The following is a 27,476-nucleotide window of genomic DNA, read 5'->3' on the forward strand; positions in this document are numbered from 1 at the left end:
ACCTGATAGGTGTTGAAAGCTCAGGAATAAAAGACTATTTTAAGATATGTGATTCATTTTCTCCCTTTGTGGATTTCTACCTATGAATATGCAATCCATTTCACAGACCTTTGCTTCTATAAATATGTATAAATATATATACTGTATATATATATTTTTTTCTTCTACTTCTATAATATTTTAATTTCCCATATTGGACAAATAAAGTATATCTAATGTATTAGACTATTGGCATATGTAACATTTTATGGCAAATACTGTTCCTAATGAAATTAAGTATTGGATATTTATGTCATAGAGCTTGTATGTTTATCTTTATGCATTTGTGTTTATATCTTTGATGAAAGATTATTTCTAATTTAGTTAATATTGTTTTTAGCTGATTTTATGTATAGTATCGATATTAAATGTTTCCTGTGTCTGTTATTTATTTTAAACTCTTTTGTTGAGTATGTTGTTACAGATATACAAATGTACAGAACACATGCAGTATATAGTATATACTGGATAATATTGCTTTATTAGTCAGAGGTATATTCCTAACAGGGAGAATAATATACAAAAGTACTTCTGCACATTTTTCTTTTAAAAACTAAAACTCATTTGATTAGCACTGCAGTGATTACAATACCTTGCAATTTGCTTGCAGTTTTTCTACTAGAATAAGACATTTGTCTCATTCTGATGATGTATTTGTCAGGTTATACAGTATAAAGAAATTTAAAGAAACCCAGTGAGATAATTTGACCTAAACACACTATACGAAGAGTTGTTTGCATATTGTCATTCTTTAATTAAAATGTTTTAAAAAAACTGTATCTTACTTATGACTACTTTACTTTTCTTATATTAATCTACCATAGAATACGGACATTGCTAATTAGTAAGAACAAGCTAACAATGTTAGAATACAATAGATAGAGGAAACTTGTGAAAAAACCTGATTATTTCAATCTGACATAACCTTTAATGACAAAGCTTTTAGAGTGTGACTTAATCTGTACACAAAGAAAAACGCATGTACTTTATAGAACTGTAATTAACTGGAGGAAAATGTAGGAGCAGTTAACACAGAAAACATACTTCCTTATAAAACTGCCAGTGTAGGACAACTAGTGATACCCCACCCCTTGCTATAATCATCTGAACTCACACATCCTTCTAAAGCTAGCCTCACATTTACCACCCCACATACATAAAATGGCTCTTTGACAAGGATACATCTTTCTAACACATCAATGAACATTGGAAGTGACTTTCACCATGAAGCAACAATTAGTCATGTTACATTTATAACATGAGTCTGTAGTATGCTAGAGTTTAAAAGCAAAGGAAGCAAAAGAAATTTGGATTTTTCAAAATAAAGCCATATAACTGAATTAAGGTGAAGTCCTGTCAAGGTATGGTTAAATTATGTATTATGTGAAGCAATTCGAAAAGACAGCAACAGATAAACTGAATGCCACCACCATTGTCTTTTATGCTAATAAAACTAAATTACAGTTTTTCATCATTGATTGCATTTACACTTGGTTCAATAACTTGGCCATTCACATGTCATGTAAACCCTAATTTTGACTAAAGAAACAAAGTTTCTGGTCTCAGAGACCAGGTTAACATATAAAGATTTCTACATGATTAACCCAGTTATTTGGATATGTAAACCCTTAACTGGATCACAGTTGAGGATTTTGTAGTGTATGCATGTCCATTTCACTCTGTTCGCCCCTGTATGTGTTTTCAGCAGCCATAGGTAGAAATGCACACAAAATAAATTTTCTGAGGCAAATACTCAGACGATCACATTAATTCTTCTCCTGGAATTGCTCAATTTACTTTGATGGGCTGGACATATGGTTCTAAGTTCAACAACACAATCTCGGAAGCAATAGGGTAACATGTTAAAAGTAATGTGGGTTACATTGTCTGATTACTTTTTAAACTAATAAGTAACCTAAAGAAATGCTTATTTTATTGAAGTAAAAATATTTGTGTTACTATTATTCCAGCGGCACTGAGTACAATGCAAGAAGCACACATACTGGTATTGAGGATGTGAAGGTGAGTCAAGTGACCATAATATAATACAATTCTCAGGGTTTTGGAAGAGTGTGGACGCAAAGACTAAAATTAAGTTTAAATTTGGTAGGGCAAGTCTAAAGAGGATAGACTGGGATATGTTTATAAGTGTGGAGACATTTGAGGAGCAGTGAAACATGTTTAAAACCATTTTACATACAGTACTGTTGTATAATGCAGGACAGGTACATGCCCAAATTTGGAATTAGTAGAAAATTTAAAAAACTCTACAGTGGGTTAATAAAGAGTTGAAAAAGAAGCTGCAAAAGAAAAACAGCTGTATAAAGCATATAAGACTAATAACTCCAATGTGAATTGTAAGGCATAGGAGAGCATGAGAGAAACCATTAAGAAATAAATTAGGAAGGCCAAAAGGCAGTTAGTGAGAAATATTGCAAATAAGGATGAAAAATGACCCAAACAGATTCATTTGGTATTTTAGTAGTACAAGAACAGTCAGGGAGTAGGTGAGATGCCTCAGAAATAGTAAAGAGATATAAAAAATATAGACTGTGAAATAGCAGATGCTGTAAACTTGCATATTTTTGAGGTCTTCACATGGTGGTGTTTCAGAGATGGAGAATGCTCACTCTCTCTCTTTCCTAGGACATCAAGCGAAACCGGAACTGGACAATGGCCGATGGTGAGATGCAGCGCATTGTCGAAGAATTCCAGGCCCTTGAGAATCAGATTAAGCAACTCCTGTCCACACAGAGGCACCTGTGGGAACTGAAGGCTCACCTGCTGAAAGAGTCCTCCCCAACAGCTGAAATCATCGCAGCTCATCACAATTCAGCAACTTCGACTCCACGGCATGCCACTCACTTTCAGGGCCAAATGAGTTTTAACCCCGCACCCATGATGACGGGAATCGACCTGTTTCTGCCATGCTCCACCGGCCCAGGCAAACATCTCAATCCAGAACTGTTTTGACCCTTTCCGCACAAGAACAGGGCAGTGGGGACCATCGCAACACAAGCTGGGGTAAACAATGTGCGATACCAAGTTGACACTCTCCACCTGCGTCCTTGACCCAATACCAACAAGCCTTTTCAAAGAAGTATCCGACGTGCTAATTGATAGTGACTTTCAAGTAAATTCATCATTAGATAAGATTAAGTCTTCTATCATTAAACCCCTACTCAAGAAAAATAAGCTCGACTCTTCTGTTTTTGACAATTTTAGACCTATTTCTAACCTGCCTTTCTTAAGTAAAATTTTAAAAAAGGCAGTCATTACACAACTAAATGATCACTTGAATAAACATGCTATTCTTGATAAGTTTCAGTCAGGTTTAAGAACAAATCACAGTACAAAAAACTGCACTGGTTAAAGCAGTTAATGACTTGCGGGTTAATCTGCTTAATCTGTTAATCTGTTTATCTGTTCTCATCCTCTTAGATCCGAGTGCCACATTTGATACCATTGATCTCAATATTCTTATAAATCACTACAGTCAGTTGGTGGGCCTCTCTGGCAGTTTCTTAAATTGGTTTGAGCCTTACTTAATGGGATGAAAATTCTTTGTTAGTTGTGTTAATATTACTTTGATGATACTTGATAATTCGGTGTTCCACAAGGATATATATATCCTGGGTCCACTGCTCTTTTTGATCTACATGCTTCCATTAGGTCAGATTAACTCAAGCATAACGTGAACTACCACAGCTATGCTGATGACACACAACTGTATTTATCAATAGAGCCTGATGACGCCAACACTTTTGGTTCACTGACTCAATGTCTTACTTCTTTTTCTGAGTGGATGAGCAGTAATTTTCTCAAACTAAATAAGGAGAAAACAGCAATTTTATGTTATTGGCAAAAATGGATATAATGAGGGTATTAGAAAAAATCTTGATCCATTAGGCTTAAAGGTCAAGACAGAGGTAAAGAATTTAGGAGTAATTATTGACTTTGACCTAAGTTTTAAATCACATATTAATCAGATTACTAGGACAGCATTTTTTTCACTTAAGAAATATAGCAAAAGTTAGATCCCTTATAACTTTGCCAAATGCTGAAAAATTATGTCACGCTTTTGTATTTAGTTGACTAGATTACTGTAACACACTTCTTTCAGGGTTACCCAAAAAAGACATCAATCAGTTGCAACTAGTGTAGAATGCAGCTGCTAGAATCTTAACTAGGAAAAGAAAATCCGATCACATCTCTTCTGTTTTGATGTCACTACATTGGTTATCTGTGCCATTTAGAATTTACTTTAAAATACTGCTTATGGGTTACAAAGCCTTAATAATCAATAATCTCGCTCCATCCTATATTTTGGAATCCCTGTCACCTTACACTCCAAATTGTAACCTTAGATCTTCAAATGAGTGTCTTCTTATAATTCCAAGAGCTAAACTTAAAAGAAGTGGTGAGGCAGCTTTCTGCTGCTAAAAATCCATTATTTTAACATGGCTTTCTCATAGCTACATTTTAATCCATCCATCCATCCATCTATTTTCCAACCCGCTGAATCCGAACACAGGGTCACGGGGTACATTTTAATGCAACCCTGATATACTGTATATGCATTGAATTATAATTTTTATTATGAGTCCACAATCTGTACTAATCACTATTTTCTCTGCTGTTCTTTTTCCATTTTTTTCTGTGTTGGCAATATGCACCACCACCACATGATCAAGGCACCATGCAGTCGCTACATTGATGGATTGAAGGCCAGAGTCCACATAGCCATCATCATCAAATTCATGGCCTTGGAACCCCTGCAGATTTTTTTTTCTCCAGCCATCTGGAGTTTTTTTTTTTTTTGCTGTCCTCCCGGCCATCAGACCTTACTATATTCTTTGTTATTTAGTATTGCCTAACCTTATTTTTATTTTTTAGAAACTTTTCTTTCTTCATCATGAAAATGTGCTATATAAATAAATGTTGCTGTTGTGAGGAAGTGGATAACCTTGAAGCAGTAGAAGGAGGTACTGAGTGATTTGGAAATTGTAGACGGACAAGTATGTGACGATGCGGGTTCGCTCCATGCTCCCATCCGCCTTCTGGGAGCTCTTGAACTCAACACTGTTGGTGATGTCACTGATGAGCTGGACAGTGAGGCACAACAATGAAGCAAGGGGATGGTGCAGAAAGTGCAAAGTGCTTTTATTAAAAACAACAACAACAAAACAGTGTTCAAACAAAATAGTGCAGTGCTTCAAATATAAGACATTAAATAAATAATCCGATAAAAACGAGTGAACTAGTGGAGGTTAAAAACACAATGAATAAATCCTTTTTAAAAACGAGGTTAAAATAACGGCTGGGAACAGCCTTTCTTTAAAAATCCAGAGCATACTTCTGTAACCTGGCAACTCCCCTGCTTCTCCCTTCCGAGCCACGCAACAGGAGAGTCACCCTACCAACAAAAATGCAGCTCCTTCAATACTGGTCTGGTAGCTCTCCGATTCCCGGGTACATCGGGCTCCAACCAAACTGAGACTTGGGTTCCTTACCCCAGAGGCCTGGGACCTCACGCTGGGGCTCAACACGCCCAAAAGCCTACACGACTGCCACTGCCTTCTTGGCCTTACGCGGCGGTGTCGGGTTCAAGAGCTCCCAGAAGGCAGATGGGAGCATGGAGCGAACCCGCATTGTCACAAAGTGCTGCTCAGAATAAATAGGCTGAAATCAATCAAATCACCAGAAGCTGATAATATTTATTTTCAGGTTCTTAAGGCTAGTAAGTATATACAGTATATAAACCCTTGAGGCATATTTGTAGGAAATCACTGCACATTTGGGAAATTCTAAAGAACTTAAAAATAATATTATTCCATTTTAAAAAAAGGGTGACTGGGCAGATCCAAGTAACTATAGGCCAGTAAGCTTAACATGCATTAGAGGCAAATTAATGGAAGGTATTATTAAGACAAAGATTGAGCAACACATAGCAAGAATAAGGGTCTTACTGACCAGTCAGTATGGAATCAGAAGAAGAAGGTTATGTTTTACTAACAATTTGGAATTCTATGAGGAAGCAACAAAAGCATATGATCAAAGTGAAGCAGATGATATTATTTATCTTGACTTTCAGGAAGCATTTGATAAAGTGTTACATAATAATAATAATGTGTGCTTGGTGTGTGGGTGTGTTTGTGTGTGTCCTGCGGTGGGTTGGCACCCTGCCCTGGATTGTTTCCTGCCTTGTGCCCTGTGTTGGCTGGGATTGGCTCCAGCAGACCCCCGTGACCCTGTGTTCGGATTCAGTGGGTTGGAAAATGAATGGATGGATAATAATGAGAGGTTGGACACCAAACTAAAAGTAGTGAGAGTTCAGGGTGTTGTTTGTAGATGGATGTAAAATTGACTCAGACACAGGAAGCAGAGGGTTGTTGTGCAAGGGACCCTAGCAGAATTGGCTGACATTAAGAGTGGTGTTCCAAAGGGGTAACTGATAGAGCAGCTGCTATTTTTAATACATATATGTGTATAGATGTATATATAATTGGGAGAAGAATACAACTAACAAGCTCTGGATTTTGCAGATGACACCAAGCTATGTGGATTGGCAGGTTGTCTAGAATCCAGTGAAATCATTGCAGTGGGAACCGAACAGCATATAGACTTGAGAAGATGAAACTTAAAATGTAGGTTTGAATACACAATGGGAGGTCTGAAAAATGAAAGTATACCTTATGAGAAGGATTTAGCAGTCGTAGAGGACTCATTACTATGAACTTCCAGGCAGTGTTCAAAAGCCATTAAGAAGGCTAACAGAATGTTAGGTTACATAGAACTATGTGTGGAGTACAAGTCTGAGAAGATTATACTCAAGCTTAATAATACACCTCACATGGTTAGACCTCACCAGGAGTTCTGTTCACAATTTTGGTCTCAGGCTACAAAAGTACATAACTGGAAAAAGTTCAGAGAAGAGCTACCTGAAATGAATTATTTGGAAGAATTAAAAGAGATTAATGGGAGACATAACTGAAGTGTTTAAAATTATGAAGGGAATTAGTACAGTGAATTGAGACTATTTTAAAATAAAATCATCAAGTACATGGGGACACAGCTGGAAACTACACAGAGAATCATACACACATGGAATAAGCTATCAAGTAAGGTACAGTAGCAGGGACTTTCAAAACTAGACATGATGTTATTTTAGAATATTTAAGTGGATAGGACTTCTCAAACTTTGTTGGTCAGAATGACCTGTTCTCGTTTAGATTGTTCTAATGCTCATACCATGAATTATCAGTATCTCAGGTTGAGGATCTTTAAAGGGGATGGATTTTGTTTACTTCACAGCACATAAAAGACTAAACATGTTTATAAAACACAAGAAAATTATTATGGGGTTCATATTTGCTTTTGCATTCACGGTAGCCAATGATGATGTTTAATTCTTTTTTCTGAGGTTTAATGACATCAGAGCATTATGCCAAAGAAGAACTTCAGACATGTAAATGCGCATGTAAACCTACGTTTTAAAGAAACCAGTTTTCTGCCTTAACCAAGTTACTAATCTTATCTTGGTTCTGTGTGTGCTTGTAAACCTACTCACTGAAACACTGTGCCATTGTAAGCTGCAAGATGGTTAGACAGAACTGAAGATTCCTATACCTTTTTTTCTGCTCTCTTATTACAACAAGGTCTAAATTACCAAAGGACTGTTTGACAATTGCTCCATTATGTCGATCAAGACGCATCCCAAAACTGTACCAGTAGAGGTCTAATCTGAGGGGAAATTAATGTTAAAGGTTTCAAGGATCCAATCAAAAGGGAATATTTCCACCAATGACTTAAGGAAATATTTGTGAATTCCAAACAGAAAGTAAAGGACAGCATTTGGAATATCCACAAATAAACAATTTTCTGCAGAGAAACTTGCTTGTTTCATCACAAACCACTAGGATTGTTTTTTTTGTGCTTTATTTCACCTTATACAATTTCTTATATTAGGAATTTGTTAGTTTTTGCATACCCCTGGGGTCAGAGCGTAGGGGCAGCCATTGTACAGCACCCCTGGAGCAAATGCCAGTTAAGGGCCTCGTTTAAGAGCCCAGCAGAGTAGGATCTCTTTTGGCAGTAATGGAGTTTCAAACCGACAACCTTCCGGATACCAGTGCAGATCTGCTTTGGATGAGAATGAAGTGGCAACAACTGAGCTGTTCACTTTGTATTCACAAAGTTTTTTATTCCTGTTTTCCATACTATATATGTAAGTATGGTGTCCATTTTAAGACTTCCTCCTCCTTCTGGCAAAGTTCATTTTCTTTCCTACCTTTGGCAAAATGGCATACATCCTCTGACAAAACTCTTGTTCCCCTCCTCATTTCTGAAAAAAAAACATCCATTTCCCACCATCTTAAAAAATACCAGTCTTCAAAGTCAAACGATTCAAAATATCTTTGCTTCTTTCTATCTCAGACACAAAATATAAAAAATGCAAGCACAAGGGCCTTGGATGCAGATGAGGCAGCTGTTAATCATTTTTGCAATAAAGTTAGTTATCCAACTCAGGTCATTCAAATGGTGATACACATCTATCCATCCTTATTTCATGACTCACATTTTCTATCTTTGCATTAACGTGGATGCAAAATACATTTTAGACCGCCAATTTTGTGTGTTTATTCTTTGAAAGATCCACACTAAAATGACTAATGAATTTTCATTGACAGTGAAAAGGAACTATCATATAAACACCTTACTTTTATTTCTCTGAGTTACTATAATGAGAAAAAACTAATTACATCATGATCTCATGATGTCATGAATGTGACAGTTATCAAGATGGGTAAAAATGTATTAACAAGATTAGTAAGAAATCACCTTGCCATATATGAAATGTACGATCACAAAAAGGATCCTGTCTTTTTCATGATGCATTATGCATTATTCAAAAAAATATTTTTGAAAGTACAAAGATGATTTTAAAGTTATTTCAATTTTGGGAAAAAAAAATTTTCAGAGTTCATTATTTTCACCAGAAATGTCATAATGATCTATTTCTTCTCAGCATTACTTTCAACTTACTCTGCCAAAAAGTATGTATCATTTTCTTATAGTGTGGTTTCTTTATGCTGTTCATCACCGTGCTATCCAGACCAACTTTATCCAGACAACATTTACATGGACAATTTTGGGGTCATCAATATATTTGGACCTGTCTTATACTGTTATGCAAGACATCTAGTTTCTAAAAAAAGGACCTTTTTTGTCAAGTCAGATATAGTAGAGAACGGTAGAAAAATCTCTTCACTGATGTTCTGAAGGTCAAGAAGAAGAAAAAGAAATATTGATACATCTTGTGGAAGACCATAGTGCCTAAGGAAGAAAGCTAAGATAACTTTTCTGGTTATTCTTATCCAATCCACATTCTCTGAAGATCACCTGAGAGTAGACAGTTGTTCTTACCAGAAAGGTAACCAGTTATGATTGATTGTATTTTTCTGTTTTACATACTCTATTAGCCATGCTTTTTCTTCCAAGCTGTGGGCAAGTTTGAATATTCTATCATTTTAATTTTTTTATAGTTTCAATGTACTTCAAATTCTTATGTCCACTGCTACTTATTACAATAAGTATTTCCTATCAGTTTGGTGAATATTTAATTTCCCAAATTTTAACATGCTAGCTTTTGAGGTAACTCAGTCCCCTTCTTCAGGCCACAACAGCTTGCATATTGTAATCTTTTTAGTTAGTAAATAAAAGGTGTCATTTTGCTTGACATCACACTACATCCATAGGTGCTAACACAGTACAACACCCTAGTATTTCAAATTTTAACAAAGTTTGTAATCTGAAAACAGCATCACTGTAAACACTAGAAGCTTTATGAATAACACCAATGAATGTTTTGTTTTTAAATTTGTAATTATCTCATCAGTGTGCATATCATAACTCTGTTCATCCTTGACTTTTCCAAAATAGCTTCACGGCAAATGCTTTTGTTGTAACTCTAATAATCTACTCAGAAACCATGATTGAAGATATGCATATATAAATATATATACAGTAGGCTCTCTGTTAACTGGAACTCAAGTAACTGGCACTCTCAATCAAATAATTCTTAAAATAAAATAGATTTCGTAGAAATGTAAATTTAAATTTGGTGCACCGTGCGCATACGCCCCATGTGTAAAAGGTCACAATGCGCACACCAGTACTTGTGAACCACATGCTTGTCTACCTCTCCCGCATTTATAAATATACAATCAAACCTAATCTACCCTTCCTTTGATTATAATACAGTCAGTTGGTATTTTTTGTATTTAAGTTTTTTTGTGCTCCCCCAACCCCAAGTATGCCAAAACAGGCACTATGTAAGCATAAGCTAAGTATGAGTAGTGCTTACCCACAAGCAGAAGATGAAAATATGCAAAGGCTTGAGAAAGGTGAAAATCACACAGTGCTTATGAAGGAATTTAATGTCAGTTCATTGACAATCTATGACAGTAAGGCTCAGTCTCAGAAAATAAAGGAGTTTTATGCTAAGTCAGAGAGTGACAAGAGTGTGGAAAAGCGTCATACTCTTCATACACCAAGGATGAAATTGTTTGACCAGGCCCTGTATGAGTGGTTTTCTCTGAAAAGGTTTGACGGTGGTTATACTTCTGGACCTATGTTGCAGGAAAAAGTAAGAGAGTTTCTTGAGAAAATGAACATTGAGGGTCAGTGTTCATTTTCAGGTGGCTAGCTTACACGATTCAAGATTTACCAGGGCATTCGTAAGTTAGACTTGTTAGGTGAACAGAAATCGTAATGTGTTTAGTGAATTGATTGTTGAAAATGGCTTGACTGCAGAGCAGATTTATAATGCAGATGAGACAGGGTTAATGTGGAAGTGTTTGCCTAATTGTACTTTGACTGGTGAGAATGAAAAGGTTGCTCACAGGTACAAGCTAAATAAACAGCTTATAACTGTGCTCCTATGTGCAAACGCATCAGGAACTTTAGGTCTAAATTTATGTATGACCAGCAAATTTGCCAATCCAAGGTGCCATAAAGGCATAACTAACCTGCCTGTAGATTATCATCCACAAAGGAACAGGTGGATGGATGCTGAAAGTTTTAAAAGGTGGTTCTGTCATTTGTTTGTTCCTAGTGTAAAAGAATATTTAAGAAAGAAAGGAATCTCAGAGGATAGTAAAGTTCTATTGCTCCTGGATAACTGTCGCACACATCCTAACGCAGCTGCTGGCTGCTACACAAATGCATTCAGCACTACAAACAGTTGGGTACCGGTCAGCTGATGCTGGTGCATCACTTTCATTTTGAAGTTCCAGATCACTTGCATCAAAATTGGAAAACGATTAGTCAGTATCCGATTCAGCAATAATACACAAAACATTGTCTATGGAGTATTTTGCTTTGTGCATTCTCTCGCCAGATCCACCTATAGTTCCGGCTCTGAGTTAATTTGATTTTAATTGCCATGGACTACACTAATAGGCCTCTAATAATAGTAACTCTCAAGCAACCAGAAACTACACTTATCTGGCATATACCAATCCCTGCGGGTGCCGTTTAACTGACAGTTTACTGTATATTACTTTAATATGAAAGACCCCCTTATTACCACGACAAGCAATGCCCTTGATCACTGGTACATAAGTGTGAATCACTGTCTCTCTCTTTATCTTCTGGCTCACAAATGACTACATTTGAATATCTTTTTTACCTTAAAAAATCATCTTCTGTCACTGTTATTGATATTACTGTCCATTGCTACCCAAATGTGAATTGCTGTATCTTTTCTGCAGACACCTCAAAAATAATCACTGAAAGTGTGTTGCATTTATAATCATTAACATCGTTTCACAGCAAAAAACAACTCTAAACTCACCCAAAATGCTATCAAAATGTTTTTCACACAAAATGGAATATAAAGTACACAGCCAATATTGATTTCATATGGGAAGGTGAGAACATGAGAGAAGGCACATTGTGGATGGAGAAAGCTGCAAGGCAAAAACACAGTACTGGAAAGTGGCAATTCATGTTTTCAACAACAACAATGTATATAAGTGAGAGAGTAAACTGTTAACCTTTGTTGCTTGTACTACATGAAGATGCTGTGTGTGCCAAGAAATTATTTATTTTGATGTTCAAAGCATTCTTTCATGTTCCTCTCACTTGTAGAATGACACAGTGCCAGATGGGTAATGAATGTGCAATAAAACAAAATAAAACTATGTAAGGTGCTACCGTTGTACAGATGGGAAATGCTAGCGAAAGATTCGAAGAACTTGTGCCGACTGCTGATGCGGACTGTTTTATTATAAGTCTACATAGCACCTATCGTTTACAAATATTACATAGCCAACAAAATATGTATGAGTAGTATTGGCACACTGCACGATAACATGCAGTAAATACACTTGACTTGAGCATTTCTAGTTTTCATACTCTTTCTCTGTACATTTAGCAATTGTTTGCTCTGAGGTTGATGCGCTTGCTGCTTCCTGAGCAGCTCTTCTTTTCTCCACCCTAGCGGCCCACTTCATCTCTTATTTCGTTGGCATCTTTTCATGTTAAAACTTATTAAGTCAGTGTTTGTGTTGCAATTACTTAGTATATTTTCTTTAATTTTTCACTTAAGCTGGCACTTAAGTCTTCAATCTGCCTCAAGAATGATTTAAGATATGAAGAGGTAGAGGAAGTGATGGCGAAGGTGGTGGGGATGAGAACGGCACCCATACACATGCACCGCATGGACTGATGTCGAGAGTTGATTCTACAATAAAATAAAAAGAGGAATTACCTTGGAGGTCAATCATCACCCTGGAAGTGGATAGTAGACGTCACGTAGTATATGTGTACTAAATTTCAGGTCAAACGGTTTGCGAGCTACAGGTGATTTAAAATCCTGGACAGACAAACGAACAGCCACGGTAGCATATTATACAAGAAGATTGTGAGTTTTTATCCTATTTCTACAAAAACAAAATAAATACCTAATTCATTATTTTATTTGTTCAACTGATTAAAATTTGTCACTTTCCTTTTCACTAATACATACTAACACAACTACTGAAGCTGTTTTCCACCGAGCAGCAGTGTAAACTTGGAAGGTTTCTTTTTTTTTTTTTCCAAATTGAAAACACATGCCAACATTTGAACAAAAAGCTGGGTACCAAGAAATTCACACAAGCTTTTTTAGTCTCTTTTTTGACGGTACTGCAGTATGGATATGCTATATAGCAGGGGTGGGCAAAGTCATTCCTGGAGGGCTGCAGTGGCTGCAGGTTTTTGTTCCAACCCAATTGCTTAATAAGAAGCACTTATTGCTCTAGAAACACTTCTGCTTCATTTTAGTTATCTCCCTCATTAAGATTTTGAACCCTTATTGCTTATTTAAATCTTAAACAGCTGCATTCTTGGTTTTTAATTGCTCCTTATTAACAATAAGATGCAAATGACAAAAGAAACCAGCAGTTATCCATTTTGCTTGTTACCCTTTACACCTGTGTGTCTTTAGCGTGCACTATTTGGTTTAATTAACTACTTGGAAGGAAAGAGAAGAGAGAAAAGTGAAGGATTGAGAATTACCCATCCGTTTTACACTTCAAAGTATTTGGATGATATCCTTAGAATGGACAAAAAATCTAGAATATGAGAATGACTTGACATAGCAGAGTTAAAGCACTAACAAGCCATGAAATGTAATTATTGGCAATGATTGTTTTCTAATTAAGCAACTGGGTTGGAATAAAAACCCGCGGCCACTGCGGCCCTCCAGGAATCACTTTGCCCACCCCTGCTATACAGGATGCTCAGCTGATGGACCAGTAGTGAAAACCAAAGGACTCTGATGCCCTTTGGCATTACAGTACTGAAATAAAATCACAGCAGTTCTAGTGTTATTCACGCTTGGCACTGAGCTTCAGAAAAATAAAAAGAGACAGCAAAGCTTGTGCTAAATGTTTGTCTAGAGAATGAATGGCAGTCCTTTTGAAGTTCTGATTTCATCTTTGTCTTTCCTGGATTAGTATATAGCATATATTGAATTTACAAACCCAAACTCTGGAAGAAAATAGTGCAAAACTTCCAAATACAGCAAGCATTTGTACTCATATGGGAACATAATATAAAGCAGCATTTTCAAATATTTTTATTCAGGGTTGTAGTGAGCACTTTGCTTATCCTGAGAGGAATGGGAATCAGGAAAAAAGGTTAATCCCATTTTTTGATAAGGTACATTAACACTAGAATTACCAGAGCCTACGAAAAAACTCGTAGATCTGTCCCATCTTAAATTGCTTCTTAAATCCATTCGCACCTCTCCGCCAGCATCTTTTGTCTTCTAAATGTGCAGATAAAGACAAGCTGCAAGCAGCCGGCTATTCCATCCCCCACCGACTTAGAACGTGCACGAACTTCTCCCAGCTCATTCCTTCATTGATTATCTGGGAGTGAAGTGGAGTTTTAGAGTGGAAATAATAGATCATTATTTGGAACATACGCACTTTGTGTGTGTTCCGTTTCTACAGTAATCTGTGTAAACACATTTTTAAAACAGAAACATTTTTCATATTTTAGTAGTAAATGACAAAATGTAGGCATAAACTATATAATGTATGAAGCCTGAAGTCCAAATATCAAAGAAACACTTTCACAAAAGGTACAAATATAACAGAACAACTGCACTTGTATTCAAAAATATAACTGCAGAAAAAAAGCCGCCTTAGTATGTGACATTGACACGCATTTACTATGACTGCTGCCGTGGAGCAACAGTATTAGTTGCTGACTGGGAATCAAAAATTCATGAGTTCGATCCTGCATGACTCCCTTTTGAGAAGTGAGCTGCTTTTATTCTTACTGTTTTAGAACATACATTTCATTTCAGTCTGTAACAGCCACTGTAATTTATGATACCTGTAAAGGTTAGCTTTTTTTTTTTTTAATTCACTTTTCATTCTCTCAGTCGCGATCAGAATCGTTCCCAAACCCCATCTGAGACTGCTGTTTTCACATAAAGACGCGCTATAGCTCTGTAGTCTATCACGATACATACTATCGCGCCCCCCCCCCCCCCCCCATCCAGGGATCTGACACACAAACGGTGGCGAATCTGCCTTCTTTGTATCTCGCTGTCACTTGATTTTCTTTTTATTCAGTTTTATTGTGTGTTCCTGCTCACGCTGAATTAGTATGCACCTTATGGTCCATGATGTCAAAAAAAAAAAAACAGAGACATAGGTATGTATGATATTTGGAATTATTCATTTTATGACCTGTATAGTACATTTCAGAAAAGTTTGTGGCACGGGTGCAACATTATTCATATTATTCATATTCATTCGCATAACATCTTGCAGTTTGTAATCAGTGACCGCGTATTTTTTTTCCCCAATCTTGCTAGTCATGTTGCTGTATGCTGCTGTTTCTTTTGTACTCCAGGACTGTGACGATGCGGGTTCAGCTCCATGCTCCCATCTTCTGTTCAGGAGCCCTTGAACCCAACGCCGTCGATAGTTATAACTGAGATGAGCTAGACAGTGAGGCAATAACATTAGAGCAAGTGGTTGGTGCAAATGTGCAAAGTGCTTTTATTTAAAATCCAACAACAACACGAATGAGTGTTCAAATAAAGTGCAGTGTCCAAAAATCTTAATTAAATAAATAAATAATCCATAAATGTAAGGTGAAAGGTGGAGGTTTAAAACAGAACAAATGCAAAAACAAACAATCCTTTAAAACCGAGGTTAAAACACAATACAGGAAGCAGTCTTCTAAAAAACCCAATGTCAAGTCCAGTGCTTCTTCTAAACTAGCGTCTCACCTGCTTCTCCTGTTAGGGCCCTGCAGCAGGCGAGACGCTCTCTCTGCAGCTGACCTTCTTTTACTGCTGTCAGTCGCCATACCGATCCTTGGCTCCGGTAGGATCCTCCGGACAGCGACTTGGGACTCCCCAACGACCAAGGCTCCCACGCTGGGGACACCACGTCCCAAGTCCCGACTCCTGCTGCCTCCCGCGCCCTTAAGCGGAGAGTTACCCGCCTCCGGTCACTCTTGTCCTTAATAAAAACAAACTCTGCAGAGCGACCACAACTACTATGCCCTGGGTGTCGGCCTAACACCCAGGCTGCCTGCACAACTGCATGCGAGCCTTCGCTCGCTCGTTCTCCTGCACCGGCTTGCTCGCTCACTTCCTGCTTCCTCCTGCAACCTCCGTTTACTTTTCTTTTTTTTCTTGTTCATCATTCATCCCCTTAACCATCTCGGGCTTCTCTATATAATGTATGTGGCAGCTGTGGCAATCAACAGTTCCCGGGTACAATTACGCTGCGGACTGTCCCTCACCTGTGCAATTAGGTGAGAAACGCCCGCAGCATGAATCCACCTGGAAACTGCTTCAGCCACACTGCCATGCCCCTCGCAACGTCGCAAGCACGGTGATTATTTATTTAAAACAACTGGCCTCCTCAGAGAGAGCTGTGAACCCATAACACCACAAGGACATGCAGAGGAAAGCATAGTAAAGAGCAGTAACTTCAGCGCTATATGCAATCATCAGATACTCCCCATCTGACACTGCTGTTTTCACATAAAGACACGCTGTAGCTCTTCAGTGTTCTTGTGACTGCATTATCGTACCAATGCTTGCGAACTGAAGTGTCTGCGTGCACTTTTCGTGGCATTACACATGTATTTTTTGTATTCAAATGGTGCCATCTTTTGCCTTTATGCCTGGTGCAGCTGTGGTGTTCTTATGTTGGACTGGAAGTTTCTTGCGGGGAGGGCTTCTGTTTTCTTTCTCTTGATATAGAATCCTCATCTGGGCTCTCCTCTGTGTCTGTCTCATCGTCTTCCTCGATATCAAAAATAAGTTCCTCACCACCGTCTGAGTCACAATCATCCATTTCTTGCAGAAGAGCCAAAGCCTCCGAAGGGGACAACCTCCTCTTTCGTGACAGAGCTGTGGCCATTGCGGTGTCTGTTTGCTCAAAATAATAATCAAGCACAACATATTCACCTATGTTTGTGTGTCAGGTTTTATCTCACCACATCATGACTGAGGTCACCTAGGTGGTCAGAAAACCCCTTGGTGGCAGGGCCCCGGGGGTGGATAAGATACACCCGGAGTTCCTCAAGGTTCTGGATGTTGTAGGGCTGTCTTGGTTGACACGTCTCTGCAACATCGCATGGACATCAGGGACAGTGCCTCTGGACTGGCAGACCGGGGTGGTGGTCCCCCTCTTTAAGAAGGGGGACCCGAGGGTGTGTTCCAACTACAGAAGGATCACACTCCTCAGCCTCCCTGGAAAAGTCTATTTGGGGGTTCTGGAGAGGAGGGTCCGTCAGATAGTCGAACCTCGGATTCAGGAGGAACAGTGTTGTTTTCGTCCTGGTTGCGGAACAGTGGACCAGCTCTACACCCTTAGCAGAGTCCTGGAGGGTGTATGGGAGTTTGCCCAACCAGTCTACATGTGTTTTGTGGACTTGGAAAAGGCGTTCGACCGTGTCCCTCGGGGAATCCTGTGGGGGGTGCTCTGGGAGTATGGGGTACCGGACCCCCTGATAAGGGCTGTTCGGTCCCTGTACAACTGGTGTCAGAGCTTTCAGGGTGTCTGGACTTTCCCTTAAAGATAGGGTGAGAAGCTCAGTCATCCGGGAGGGGCTCAGAGTAGAGCCGCTGCTCCTCCGCATCGAGAGGAGTCAGATAAGGTGGCTCGGTCATCTGATCAGGATGCCTCCTATACGGCTCCCTGGTGAGGTGTTCCGGGCACGTCCAACCGGGAGGAGGCCCAGGGGAAGACCCAGGACATGCTGGAGGGACTATGTCTCCCGGCTGGCCTGGGAACGCCTCGGGATTCTCCCAGAAGAGCTAGAAGAAGTGGTTGGGGAGAGGGAAGTCTGGGTATCTCTGCTCAAGCTGCTGCTCCCGCGACCCGACCTCGGATAAGCAGAAGAGGATGGATGGATGAATGGATGGATGGATTTTAAAAACTCTTATCAGCCATTCTTTCCAATGTTAGTGAAAGGAAAAATCACAATGACATGAGTCATTCAATGCTATGTAAAACTCTAAGCTTTTAATGATGTTGTCTTGTAATATTGTGAAGACATTGACATACATTACTGAAGACCATGTCTGACTCTTCTGTAGCATTTCAGTTTTCTCTGCATGCTCAGATCTATTTTAAAACCTCTTCCTTAAAAAAAAAATACTCTTGTCTTGTCGTTGTCATGCAAGGTGCTTTTTCTGTGCACTTAATCTTATGCTCCAATAAACACATTTTTTTGTTGTTGTTGTTGAAGTGAGCCATTTTTTGCTTGTATTCAAAGTTCATTTGATTATTGGACATAATCATAGTGGAAAAAACTTGTAAATGTTTGTGGAAGCTGTTTTAGCAATATTTTATTCACTTCATTTTGTTCAGTTTAAGTACCTTCAAGTAATCGTAAATACACTGTTGGTAATGTGTTAAAGTGATGTGTTGCAAAGAAAAAATTAAATGGAAACTCTGCAAAATAAGATCAAATATTTGTTTGATCTTCAATAGTTTTAAAATTGCAACCCAGTCTGTTTTCTTATTTTGTGCATTTTTGCACCTTCCTTTACCGTAAAAAGGAAATTAAATTAGTTTTTTTTTTCATTTTACAATATACAGTTTAAGACAATTGTGATGTAATTAAATTGTAATTGTCTATGTTGTCTCTGAATGAATTATGGTGACTAATATATTGTCATGGTTAAAATAAGAAAATTTTATGTCATTTGTCTTAAATATATATATCTATTTTTATATATATCTATATCTTTATATATATATATATATATATATATATATATATATATATATGGAAGAGAAGGTCTGTGATACGGTTTGCATATTTGCAGTTGGAGATCCACGAAGGGAGAAAAAACGAATCACGTATCATAAAATAGTTTTATTCTATAATTTTTTTTTTTTATTTATTCCATTTTTTAGAACTCTTCTGTCCATGCTATAATGAGCTCCACTTTACCTCTTCCTCAACAGCAAATTATACATCAATGCTTTAAGTGGGTTTTGTAAGTTTTAAAACTAGCACACATTTTTTGTTATGTTTAGCAATGATTAATTATATTGATTGTTTTCTTACAATCTAACATTGCACATACTGTAGCACTGCCTGTTGAAATACATGCCTTAGTATCCAAAAGTCACAGAAAAGTTTTAATTTGTACTGGTTGTTGTCATCATTCTTGCTTTATGAACTAGATGGTCCACGTCTTGAAACCAATATGAATTATTCAGTTGATTTTTTTATTCCATTTTAAAATGCCTTTCTAAAAACATAAAATGTTGAAGAGAGAAATCTATACAGAGAGTTCCATAGATCTGAATAACACAAGAAATAATTTGTGAATGGCTTTTCTGTTTTAGCTATAAGCGTTATTAAAATTGGATTCTTATCATCATTTGTGTTTTGAAAGCCGTGGTGTGTAGTAATGAAGTAGAAATACTTTGATAGAGTACCTGAGTATGTCTAGAGAACATTTTTACTTTACTTGAAAATAAAATTTTGTCTACGTTTACTTTTACTTCATTACATTTTGAAATGCAAATGGCTACTTTTTGACACATACAGTAATCCCTCCTCCATCGCGGGGGTTGCGTTCCAGAGCCACCCGCGAAATAAGAAAATCCGCGAAGTAGAAACCATATGTTTATATGGTTATTTTTATATTGTCATGCTTGGGTCACAGATTTGAGCAGAAACACAGGAGGTTGTAGAGAGACAGGAATGTTATTCAAACACTGCAAACAAACATTTGTCTCTTTTTCAAAAGTTTAAACTGTGCTCCATGACAAGACAGAGATGACAGTTCTGTCTCACAATTAAAAGAATGCAAACATACCTTCCTTTTCAAAGGAGTGCGCGTCAGGAGCACTGAATGTCAGAAAGTGAGAGAAAACCAAACAAATCAATAGGGCTGTTTTGCTTTTAAGTATGCGAAGCACCGCCGGTACAAAGCTGTTGAAGGCGGCAGCTCACACCCCCTCCGTCAGGAGCAGGGAGAGAGAGAGAGAGAGAGAGAGACAGAGACAGAGGAAAACAAACAGTCAAAAATCAATACGTGCCCTTTGAGCTTTTAAGTATGCGAAGCACCGTGCAGCATGTCGCTTCACGAAGCAGCTGCACACAGAAGGTAGCAACTCTTTCAGCATTTTTAGACCAGCATCCATATCGTCTAGGTGTGCAAACAGCCCCCCTGCTCACACCCCCTACGTCAGGATCAGAGAAAGTCAGCGCAAGAGAGAGAGAGAGAGAGAGAGAAACAAAAGTAAGTTGGGTAGCTTCTCAGCCATCTGCCAATAGCGTCCCTTGTATGAAATCAACTGGGCAAACCAACTGAGGAAGCATGTACCAGAAATTAAAAGACCCATTGTCCTCAGAAATCCGCGAACCAGCAAAAAATCCGCGATATATATTTAAATATGCTTACATATAAAATCCGCGATAGAGTGAAGCCGCGAAAGGCGAAGTGCGATATAGCGAGGGATCACTGTATATTACTGAAATATTAAAATAAAAGAGTAAAGTTGAAAAGAAAAGGTTTTGAAATGTACACCACTGGTGCTAACATCCAGTTAGCTAAGCTAGCATTCCAAGTACATTTCACCGCAGCCTGCAGAATGGGGTGGGGCTGGACATTGGAGACACACAGTCAAAGCCTCAGTCCTTCTCAAAGATGATGCTGAAATCAGACACTGTCCTCATTGCAGCCTACTTAACAGGGCGGGGCTGAATGTGTGAGGTGGGGCATGGCATTTGGGATGGAGTTTGATGTTGAAGACACACACTTCCCAGTCTCAGTTATTTTCAAAGCAGATGTGGCTGTGTTCAAACAAAGTCCGCATGGCAGCCTGCTGAACAGGCTACAGTGTGGTATCATTGTGTGCAACATCCTTGGCATCATGGTTCCAAAACACATTGGGAACTACTTGGAAAAGTGCAAGAAAAACTAAAAGGACATTCATTTGAATGTGAAACCGGAAGTGATAAAGTCAAAGTGATGCACTTTATTAAACATTATTAGGGTTTTGTTATGTTTCAGCCAGTACATGTATCTTAATTTTTGTGCCTTCTTTGTTTTTTAAAGTATTAGTTTTATGTGTTTTCTTCAATTTTGTATTTTTTGTTAATTTTGTTCTGTTTATTATTTACTATCCATATACTGTGCTTGTATGTTTTTTCTATGCTCCTTGTGCTTTGTGGGGAGAATCTCAATAGGCAGGACCACCTTCAGCCAACAATGAAGGTCTGTTGTCAGACTTTATATCCTAAAGCTGCAAGCAGATTCTTTAGTGTTTCATTGATGTTTAGTGTGATCTTTGTTTATTGTTAGTATTAATTTTTCTGGATCCTTGCACTGTTGCTTTTATTCTTTGCTTTTACTCTTGTTTTACAGATTTACACTTATTAGGTTTGGATTTCCTTTTTAGGCAAGTCCTTTTCCTTTTCTGGCTTTTTTTTCTTCTTGTGTTTATATAAATAAATTATCCTTTTATAAAGATTTTTTGTATACTTGTTTCTCAAGCTAAAGTTTTTTTTATGGTTTTCCTTTCCATTGAGAGGCATTTTGATATATGTTGGGACATTTAAAGTTATTTAAACTTTACAAGCCAATTCACCCTCCTATATGGAGTTGGGAGTTCAGGCTGCCTTTGGTGAGGCCTTTTCTGGGCCAATTAGAAAGGACCCTGGTACGCTTTATAGGCTTCCTAGAGACCTCAACGTATTTTTCTATTTTTTGTGTGCTCTGTCACAGTAGGTTGGTTTTGATGACTAACTTTGTTATTAGACTAATTCTGTCAATTTTTAAACAGTGAAAAGACATTTAAATAAAAATGGAGGTTATTTTTGGGACCAGGGAACACGTAAAAATGTTTTCAATTTAAATTAAATATAATTAGGTACTCTCAGTATAACAATGCACAAAGGGTTTTTCAGGAATGGATTCACTTCTTCTTAAAGAGCAGGAAGCCTGCACACCTACCTGACTTGGGGCTGGTTTTTACTTCATGCTCAGAACACGTACGTTCATGCGTCATGGCTGCCACATGTTCCCAGCATTCTTTTGATGCATCTTCTGAGCATGTCGACAGAAATTAACATGACAAGTGTGCGAGTTGCAGTACCAGAAAAAGTATGGGTGGCGTGTGTTTTGGTATGTGACATCAGCATTGTTGTTTACTATTAACATGTGATGGTTACCGCAATGCCACTCCAACAGGATAAATCTGCGTGATTTGATGTTTAATGAATGGTTTGATGTGGTGAAGCAAAACATCAAACTTAAGTGCTGACATTTGAATGTATTCATGGTGCTTTTTTCATCCATGTCTCGCATAGGCAATACAAGTGTTGCATATTGCCCATCGTAATGACACTTAAAGGTCTCACATACCATCTTCTGTGTCACTGCTGCTATCCTTTTTAAATTTTATTTTTTGGCCTAGACATCGAAACAGCATCTTCCTTCAACTTATAGCACTGTGATGATTTCTCGGATTGCCACCAACTGGAATCCTCCAGATGTACTTAAAGTGTGCGCACAAGTATAGTCAGTACACTTCTTGCAGAGCAGCAGCATCCTCAAGCGCATGCATGGTGTAGCATTAAGTATATGCCTGGCCTAAATTAAGATGCAGTAAGTAAACTGTTAGCTCATACTGAATGTCACTGCTACAAGTTGTAGTTATACAGTATGGCTTATAGTTTTGTGATTGGATTATAAATCACATATAAAAAGAAGGCAGTCTTAATTATTTTGCTTTAAATTCATATAAAACAGGGAAGTGACATGGTGGCACAGTGATAGTGTTGCTGACCTTGCAATAGGAAAACCAGGTTTTTAAGCCCCATGTCCACACAGGTTTCCTCCGGATGCTTCAGTTTCCTCACAGAGTCCAAAGACATGCAGGTTAGGTTAATTGGTGATGTCAAATTTTCCCCTAATGTGTGTGTACATGTGTGTGTCCATTCTCCTATGGCCTATTGTTACTGTTTCTGCCTTGTGTCTGATGCTTGCTGGCATAGGCTCCAGCTTCCTTGCAACCCTGCTCTTAAGAAAACAGGTTTCAAAAATGGATGGATGGACATAGAATGATGAGATATCCTACTGTAAGTACAATGGTTTCCCTAGTACCTACAATACTTAGTAGTTTTTTCAGTATGTTTTCTCATAGGTTGACTAGTAACTCAAGGCTTACCCAACATCTTTTCTACTGCAGTTGTGCTATCAGATAAATAACAGTTTACTAATGAAAGACTGTGTCTTGAAAGAAATAGATGCACTCTGTTTAGTCTAGACAAAATTTCATCATTTTAATTTGTAAAATTAAGTAATTAACAATTAAGGATAGATAGGCCTTAGTTTTTCAGCTTCACACTGATGTTGCTGTTTACCAGGTAAAGTATATAACTGGTCTTACACTTCATTTTGTTTACTTACAGTTTTGCTGAAGCCAACACAGAAGGCATCTTGCATGTTCCTACAGATGCCAACATAATTTTAATATTATTAATTATAACTTCCTTGAACACAGACCACACTAATAAGTAAATTAATAAAAACATATCTTTAGACATTTAACCATTCAAATTAGTGTGACTTTTAGCAATTCATTAGATGTTTGAAATGAGAAATAAAAACATGAACACAACTCAAATAGTGCCTTACTACTGTGCTATAATGTGTGCATATTATTATTATTACATTTTGCTAACATTTAGGGATTAAATACCAAATGGTTGTGCAATCTATACTAATTTTAGATTGAGTGGGAATTATAAAATACTAACTGGTCCAGTTCATGATAAAACCATGGAGCTTTGGACTAGTACTTAAATCTAAGTGCAGAAGTGTCAGGTAATTGAAATTAATTCAAGAGAGTGGAACTGCAGTCCACAATACCTATGACGTGTAACTCACGGCATGCTCAATCAAGGGTGCCATCCTCAACTCTCCCATAAAAGTTGTTTGTCACTATGTACTAATAAAATGCATTGTATTTGTATTTCAAATGATGGAATATAACACCAAAACTATAACACAATAAAGGAAACTGTAAATAGTGAAAAATTCCAGTAAATAAAAAAAGGCTGATGAAGGAAGTACTAATCCCATTGCAGCTCGTTGACTGTCGTACAGAGTAAAGTAGCTCAAAGTTGGGTCCTGAGAGGCCAGTGTACCCTCTTTGTAGCTGTTAGTGTACTTTTATTTATTTACATGATTTATTCCTACTGTCAGTGTGCTGCATGGATGAGAACAGATCACCAGAATGTTTAATGCACTTAAATGATTAGTACTCCTTCTATTATACTTTTTTATTTTCTGTGTTTTTTTCTATTTAAGTTTTCCTTTAATAAGTTATGGTGTCAGTTTGCCGGTTACTTTAATTATATGGCACCTGGTACAGGGTTCTTAACAGCAGTTGTTAGAATGAAGGATGCAATGCATTTTATTACTACATGCATTACGACATGAATTGCATTCCAATAAATGGTGCATTTTGATAGATGGTGTTAATACTGAATAAGCCCAATGTGACAGAATCTGTCTTATATAGCTTATCATTATTATTATTATTATTGTCTCTTATTATGTAGATTATTTGGCAATTGGAGAACAGACTGGTGTAAAAATTGTGCATAACATAATGTGAAAAGGTTTGGTATTTCTTGAAGGAAATCCCTAATTTATTGCAAGTGAGCTAAAGTTGGAAAACAAAGGAACCAAAAAAAATTGTGTTCTAATGCCATTATTTTTTGTGTTGATTTTGTCACATTGAAGGTGTGTCAGTTTTCGATCCAAACTGACTGCGGACAACAATGTCCTTGCAGATTGGAGTCCTGGGGCCTCATGCATAATGCAGTGTGTAGAATTCACACTAAAACATGGCATATGGACAAAAGCAGAAATGTGCGTACGCACAAAAAAATCCAGATGCATAAATATGTGCGTTCGCCAACTTCCATGTTCTTCTGCTACATTAATCCCGGTCAGCATGAAAGTAACACACGTGCACGCGCCTGCCGCCACTCTCCAACTCCTCCCAGAATTACACCTCTCTGAATATGCAAATCAATATAAATAGCCCTTAAGCTCAGCGTTCTGTGAAAAGGCAATAGCAAAAGCACAGGGGAAAATAGAAGAATTTCAGGGAATACCAAGTGGAGGCAAGGAAAATGTACTATTTGTTGGTTTAACTCTTTGAGGGCTGAATATTTTTTCCAAAAATCCTCAGTTTTCTGAAAGCACACAAAGCAATGGTTTCACACATAAATCAACATAAAACGTCTGTTGTTATGTTCTGTTGCTGCTGTTGGCACATGCTCGGCATCTCTGGCAGCAGTGGCTGCACAACGGCACCTTGATGGTCAGCAGGAATGCACACTGGGCCGGCTGCCTGGCTGTCTTTGCACAGCAGGTGGGTGGCAGTGGCAGTGGTAGTGTGACGCAATATGGTTTGTACCTCTTGTCATCATAAATGGTGTTATTTTATCTGTATAATGTAATAAATATATTTTGCTGCATTCCATCTTAAAAATGATATCGTCATTGTAGCCATCGAAGTATAAGGCAAGATCAAGCATGGGTAAAACGCATGTCAAAAGAAATCTCTCAGTCCAAAAGTTCATTTTAAAAGTATTTAGTGAAAGTTAAAAGCAAATAATCCACACAAGAATAATAGAAAAAATAGTTACACACATAGAATGGAAGGCAAAAAAAGGAAAAATGTATCTTCTCTAAACTTAGCTTTTCTTGAGAAACTTTAATTACTTCTGTACTTAAAAGTTCTTTACTTCTTCTTTCTATACTTAAAGATTCTTATCTTCTTCTTCTGTACGCTTTAAATGTACGGCTTTCCACTTAAATAAGCACGAGTTACTTCACACACTCAAATGGCCCGTAGCCCCATTAGCACATAGGCATGTGCACAGGCATGGTTCTCTACACTTTACACATGGCAAGACTGTCACTAACTGAAGAATAATGTTTACTCAAAGCTGTTAGAAATGGCAAGAATATACCAATACAATTCTACTTATGGAGGTTTTAGGAAGCTCCCATAGATTATGCATTGTCATCTAGTGAAATATTTATGAATCTTATATAACTAGGAAAATGGCTCTTACAGTCATCATATGTAAATACGCGCTTTATAAAGTGGCTCAGGTTGTGCAGTAATAATAATAATAATAATAATTCTTTGCATTTATATAGCACTTTTCTCACTACTCAAAGCGCTCAGCAATTGCACGTTAAGGGCCTTGCTCAAGGGCCAATATTATAACTTTGCAGTGAGGTAATTGTACTTATAAGTACAAACAGTTCTACAAAGAGCACTTGATGGACTGATTGAGTGCGTTTATAGCTCTTGGGATGAAACTGTTTTTGTACAGCAAGGTCCCTACAGGAAAGGGTCTGAAGTGTTTACCATTTGAGAGCAGTTCAGTAGACTATATACATGGCTGAGGCAGTGTGTGCTTGATGCTGTATACTGATAATTCTCTTCCTGATCAGCTGCTTGAGAGCTGTGATTCCACACTCAGATACAGTGGGATAAATTCTATGAGTGGTGCATTGAGAGGAACAACGCTAAAGCAGCTATGGTATTTGGAATAGTTTGGCCATTCCATGGAACATTATAGGGCGGCACGGTGGCGCAGTGGGTAGCGCTGCTGCCTCGCAGTTGGGAGATCTGGGGACCTGGGTTCGATTCCCGGGTCCTCCCTGCGTGGAGTTTGCATGTTCTCCCCGTGTCTGCGTGGGTTTCCTCCGGGGGCTCCGGTTTCCTCCCACAGTCCAAAGACATGCAGGTTAGGTGGATTGGCGATTCTAAATTGGCCCTAGTGTGTGCTTGGTGTGGGGGTGTGTTTGTGTGTGTCCTGCGGTGGGTTGGCACCCTGCCCAGGATTGTTTCCTGCCTTGTGCCCTGTGTTGGCTGGGATTGGCTCCAGCAGACCCCCGTGACCCTGTGTTCGGATTCAGCGGGTTGGAAAATGGATGGATGGAACATTATATTGTTACAGGTTAATTACAATCAGATGTCTTAAACTAATAAACAATATGTGTTTAATTTCAGTGTATTTGATAAAGCTGCGTCAGGGATGTGGATCTAAAAAAGAAAGGCAAACCACACTGGAACAAAAGCACTGCTTTGACACTGGGTGCCACCAGTTTGCAAAACCGATGGGAGAACTTGCGTATGCTAAGTATTTAGCTGGCGTGAAAATGTGCATGGCTTTACTCCAAGTTTAGGTTTTATACATCGTGATGTGAGCGTGGAAACGAGAGTACGCAACATTTTTGTGCGAACGCACCGTTTATACATGAGGCCCCTGGAAACTGGATGGGGACTTGCTGGGAAAGAGCCTCTTCTGAGTATTTGTCTTTATGGCTGTGAAAACAGTGCTAA

Source organism: Erpetoichthys calabaricus, chromosome 6 (genome assembly GCF_900747795.2).
Source record: "Erpetoichthys calabaricus chromosome 6, fErpCal1.3, whole genome shotgun sequence".
Classification (NCBI taxonomy): Eukaryota; Metazoa; Chordata; class Cladistia; order Polypteriformes; family Polypteridae; genus Erpetoichthys; species Erpetoichthys calabaricus.